This window comes from Neomonachus schauinslandi, chromosome 1 (genome assembly GCF_002201575.2).
Source record: "Neomonachus schauinslandi chromosome 1, ASM220157v2, whole genome shotgun sequence".
Classification (NCBI taxonomy): domain Eukaryota; kingdom Metazoa; phylum Chordata; class Mammalia; order Carnivora; family Phocidae; genus Neomonachus; species Neomonachus schauinslandi.
The window spans coordinates 8,717,736-8,723,735 of NC_058403.1; positions in this window are offsets into that span (position 1 = coordinate 8,717,736).

Genomic DNA, 6,000 nt, shown 5'->3' on the forward strand with positions numbered 1-6,000 from the left:
ATGCAGGTCTTTTTGTTTTGTTTGTTTTTATTAAGCTCCAAAGATACAATAGCTTCAGGAGTCATCGAATCAATAATTTCCTTCACCCATTTAACCCATCCCCCCCCCCCCCCCCCCCTGGTAACCATCATTTGTTCTCTATAGTTAAAAGTCTGTTTCTTGGCTCCTCTCTCTCTTTTCCTTTGTTCATTTTGTTTCTTAAATTCCACATATGAGTGAAATCATATGGTATTTGTCTTTCTCTGACTTTTTTACTAAACATAATACCCTCTAAGTCCATCCATGTTGTTGGAAATGGCAAGATCCCTTTCTTCTTTATGGCTGAGTAGTAGTATATATATACCACCTCTTCTTTATCCATTCATCTATTGATGGACACTTAGGCTGCTTCCATAGTTTGACTATTGTAAACAATGCTGCAATAAACATAGGGGTGCATATATCCCTTAAAATTAGTGTTTTTGTATTTGGGGGGTAAATACCCAGTAGTGCAATTATTGGATCATATGGTTATTCTATTTTTAATTTTTTGAGGAACCTCCATACTGTCTTCCACAGTGGGCTGCCCCAGTTTGCATTCCCGCCAACAGTGCATGAGGGTTCCTTTTTCTCCACATCCTCACCAACACTTTTTGTTTCATGTGTTTCATATTTTAGCCATTCTGATAGGTGTGAGGTGATCTCATTGTGGTTTTGATTTGCATTTCCCTGATGATTGGTGATGTTGAACATCTTTTCATGTGTCTGTTGGTCATCTGGATGTCTTCTTTGAAGAAATATCTGTTCATGTCTTCTGCCCATTTTTTAATTGGATTATTTGTTTTTATGGGTGTTGAGTTGTATAGGTTCTTTATATATTTTGGATACTAACCCTTTATTGGGTCTGTCATTTGCAAATATCTTTCCCCAATCAGTAGGTTGCCTTTTAGTTTTGTTGATTGTTTCCTTTGCTATGCAGAGCTTTTTATTTTGATGTAGTACCAATAGTTTCTTTTGCCTTTGTTTCCCTTGCCTCCAGAGACATATCTAGAAAGATGTTATTATGGCTGATGTCAGAGAAATTACTACCTGTTTCCCTCTTCAAGGATTTTTATAGTTTAACATCTCACATTTAGGTCTTTAATCCACTCTGAGTTTATTTTTGTATATAGTGTTAGAAAGTGGTCCAACTTCATTCTTTTAACTGTCCAGTTTTCCCAGGACAATCTGTTGAAGAGGTTGTCTTTTCCCCATTGTATATTCATGTTTCCTTTGTCATAGATTAATTGACCATATAGGTGTGGGTTTATTTCTTGACTCTCTCTTCTGTTCTATTGATCTATGTGTTTATTTTTGTGCCAGTACCATACTGTTTTGATTACTACAGCTTTGTAGTATATCTTGAAAGCTGAGTATTTTGATACCTCAGGTTTGTTCTTCTTTCTCAGGATCGCTTTGGCTGATCTGTGGTTCCATACAAATTTAAGTACCATTTGTTCTAGTTTTGTGAAAAATGCTGTTGGTATTTGATAGGGATTGCATTACATGTGTAGATTGCTTATGGTGGTATAGATATTTTAACAATATTTGTTCTTCCAACCCAGAAGCATGGAATGCCTTTTCATTTCTTCTGGTCATCTTGAATTTCTTTCATCAGTGTTTTATAGTTTTCAGAGTAGAGGTCTTTCACCTCTTTGGTTAAGTTTATTCCTAGATATTGTTTTTGGTACAATTGTAAATGGGATTTTTTTTAATTTAAATTCAATTAGCCAAGGTATAGTACATCATTAGTTTTTGATATAATGTTCAATGATTCATTAGTTGACTATAACTTTTTTCTTAATTTCACTTTCTGTTGCTTCATTATTAGTGTATAAGAACACAATGGATTTCTGTACATTGATTTTGTATCCTATGACCTTAGTGAATTCATTTATCAGTTCTGGTAGTTTTTTGTTAGAGTTTTTAGGGTTTTCTATATATATAGTATATCATCCACAAATAGAGTTTTACTTCTTTCTTTCCAATTTAGATGCTTTTTATTTCTTTTTGTTGTCTAATTGCTATGGCTAGTGCATCCAGTACCATGTTGAATAAGAGTGGTGAAAGTGGACACCTCTGTTGTTCCAGAACTTAGGGAAAAAGCTCTCAATTTTTCAACATTGAGTATGATGTTGGCTGCGGGTTTTTCATATAAGGCTTTTATCATGTTGAGGTATGTTCCCTCTAAACCCACTTTGTAGAGGGTTTTATTATAATGGATGTTGCATTTTGCCAAATGCTTTTTCTGCATCTTTTGAAATAATCATACAGCTTTTTAAAAAAGATTTTATTTATTTTAAAGATTTTATTTATTTGACACACAGAGAGAGACAGCGAGAGAGGGAACACAAACAGGGGGAGTGGGAGAGGGAGAAGCAGGCTTCCCACGGAGCAGGGAGCCCGATGTGGGGCTCAATCACAGGACCCTGGGATCATGACCTGAGCCAAAGGCAAAAGCTTGATAACTGAGCTACCCAGGCACCCCAATCATACAGATTTTATCCTTTCTCTTTCTCTTATTGATATGGCATATCATGTTGATTGTTTTGTGAATATGGAACCACTCTTACATCCTGGGAATAAATCCCACTTGTTCATGGTGCATGATTTTTTTAATGTATCATTAGATTTGGTTTGCTAATATTTTGTTGAGGATTTTTGCATCTATGTTCATCAGAGATATTGGCCTATAGTTCTCTTTTACTGTGGTGTCTTTATTTGGCTTTGGTATCAGGGTGATACTGGCCTCTTAGAATGAATTTAGAAGTTTTCCTTCCTCTTCGATTTTTTGGAATAGTTTAAGAAGAATGAGTATTAACTCTTCTTTAAATGTTTGGTAGAGTTCACCTGAGAAGCTGTCTGGTCCTGAACTTTTGTTTGTTGGGAGGTTTTTTGTTTTGTTTTGTTTTTTGTTTTTTAACTAATCTCTACACCCAACGGGGGACTCAAACTCATGGCCCTGAGATCAAGGGTCACATGCTGTACGAACAGAGCAAGTCAGGTGCGCCCGTTTGTTGGTAGTTTTTTGATGATGGATTCAATTTTATTGCTGATAATGGGCCTGTTCAAATTTCCTATTTCCTCCTGCTTTCATTTTAGAAGATTATATGCTTCTAGGAATTTATCCATTTCTTTTAAGTTGTTGAATTTGTTGGCATATAGGTTTTCATAATGTTCTTTTACAATTGTTTGTATTTCTGTGGTGTTGGTGATTATTTCTCCTCTTTCATTAGTGATTTTGTTTCTTTGGATCCTCTCTCTCTCTTTTTTTTTTTTAGTCTGGCTAGAGGTTTATCAATATTGTTAATCTTTTCAAAGAGCTATCTCCTGGTTTCATTGATCTGTTGTATTGTTTTTCAGTTTCTATATCATTTATTTGTGCTCTGATCTTTATTATTTCCTTCCTTTTGTGGAGTTTGGGTTTTGTTTGTCCTTTACCTCCTTTAGGTGTAAGGTTAGGTTGTTTGAGATTTTTCTTGCTTCTTCAGGTAGGCCTGTATTGCCATAAACTTCTCTCTTAGAACCATTTTGCTGCATCCCAAAGATTTTGGACCATTGTGTTTTCATTTTCATTTTTTCCCATATAACTTTTCATTTCTTTGATTTCTTGGTTGAGAAATTTTCTCTCTCCTTTAGTTCTGAATTGTAACCTTGATAAGTAGTATATTCTTGGCTGTTGGGTTTTTTTTCCTTTTAGTACTTTGCAGGCCAGAAAGGAGTGCAATGATATATTCAAAGTTTCTGCTGAAAAATCAGCTGTGGTAGCCTTACAGGTTTTCCTTTGTACATATATTTTGCTTCTCTCGTGCTGCTTTTAAAATTCTCTCTCTTTAAACTTTGACATCTTAATTATGTGTTGTGGTGTGAACCTCTCAATTTTTAATTTTTTTTTTTTTTCTGTTCAGCTTGGGTGCTTTCCATTACACTGTCTTCCAGATTGCTGATTCATTCTTCTTCATCCTCTAATCTACTGTTAATATGCTACAAGGAATTTTTCATTTTAATTATTGTATTCTTCAACTCTGATGGTTATTTTTCATATTTTCTACCTCTTCATTGAAATTCTGAGTTCTCCCACTCTATCCAGTCTGGTGAGTATCTTTATTATCATTAGTTTGAATTTTTTATCAAGAATATTGTCTTTCTCCATTTAACTTAGTTCTTTTTCAGAGGCTTTGTCTTGTTCTTTCATTTTTAGCATATTCCTCTCTCTCCCCATTTTGTTTGACTTTCTGTGTTCATTCCTGTGAATTGGGTAGAACAGCTACTTTTCCTAACCTTAAGGAATGGTCTTGTGTGTGGTCTTTCCCTGTGTAGACTGCATGTGCCTGGTGACCTTGGCTGGCTGGTTAGAGCTGTGGCTTGCATGGGCTGGGGGCCTAGGGCACTCCATGCTGGCGCTTCCCTGGTGGGATGGCCCAGCTGAAGTGGACTTGGGCCAGGGTGGCCCTGGGGCTCTCTGTGCAGAGGACACCCAGGCAGAGCAGCTGAAGTTGAAGCCAAGGAGTTACAGGGCTCTCTTCATAGAAGGTGTTTTGGTGGGGTAGCTAAAGCTATGCACAGGTCAGTGAGTTCCAGGGCACTCAAAGCAGGGTGTATCCTGCTGTGGTGACTGGAGCCAAAGCAGGCATGAGCTGGGAAGTACTGGAGCACTCTGTGCCAAGGGTGCCCTAGCAAGCTGTCTGGAGCCAAAGCAGTGTGGGCCTAGAATGTTCTGGGGTGCTTTGCACCTGTGTCACTTTGGCTAGAGCTGTAGTGAGTGCTGTCCTCGGGTGTCCCACACTGGGACCACCTTGGTGGGATGGCTAGGGCTGATATGGGCTGGGGGCCCAGGGCTCACTGAGATGGTAGGCTGGCTAGGGTGCCCAGACTCTGCTCCCATCCACACTATTAAGTTGGAGGCAGAACATAAACCATAGTGCTCACCAGTCCCTCTGATCCGGAGAAAGTTCAGCAGCTCCCCTGCCATTTGGCAGAGTTCTAGGGCTGGTTCCTCTTTATTCTAGTTGCCCTTCTAAGCCATGGGTTTGTTTTTTGTTTTTTTTCTGCGCCTGAGGACAGATGAATCTGCTCAAGGTCACTCTGTACTATCCCTCCCCCACTGCAATTCACAGGCAGGGGTGGGGTTTCCCTTCATTATTGTGTCTCTGTTCTCTATGTGGTCTTTCTATCTTTTGTTGTGCAGAGACTGTTCCAGTCAGCCCTCAGTTCTTCTTCAGAGGAATTGCTGTATAAATCAGTATAGATTTGGTGTGTCCATGGAAGAGGTGAGTTCAGGATCTTCCTACATCACCATCTTGAACCAGAACTCCCCAGATGGGTCTTGTTTTTTTAATCCATTCTGTCACCGTATGTCTTTTCATTGGAGCATTTAGACCATTTACATTTAAAGTAAGTATTGCTACGTATGTACTTATTGTCATTTTGTTAATTGTTTTCTGGTTGTCTTTCTGTTTTCTCTCTTTCCTTGTGATCGATGACTTTAGCGTTATGCTTAGATTCTTTTTATTTTTTGTGTATCTATCATAGATTTTGGGTTGTGATTACCATGAAGCTCATATAGAAAGTCCTAAGTATGGCAGTCTATATTAAGTCAGTGGTCACTTAAGTTCAAACACATTCTGAAAGCACTACGTTTTTCTTCTCCCCTCCATGTTTTATGTGTACAAAATCATATGTTACATCTTTTTATTTTGTGGATCCCTTAACTAACACATAATTGACTTTATTTCTTTTGTTTTTTAACCTTCATATTAGCTTTATAAGTGATTGACTTATTACCTTTACTATAGGTGCTTTTTATCTGTGAAATTTCTTCCTTTCATGATTTTTTCCTAGCCATGGTCTTGTCTTTTCCACTTAAATAAGTCCCTTTAGGGATGCCTGTGTGGCTCAGTCAGTTAAGCATCTGACTCTTGATCTCAGCTCAAGTCTTAATCTCAGGGTCATGAGTTCAAGCCCTACATTGGGCTCCACACT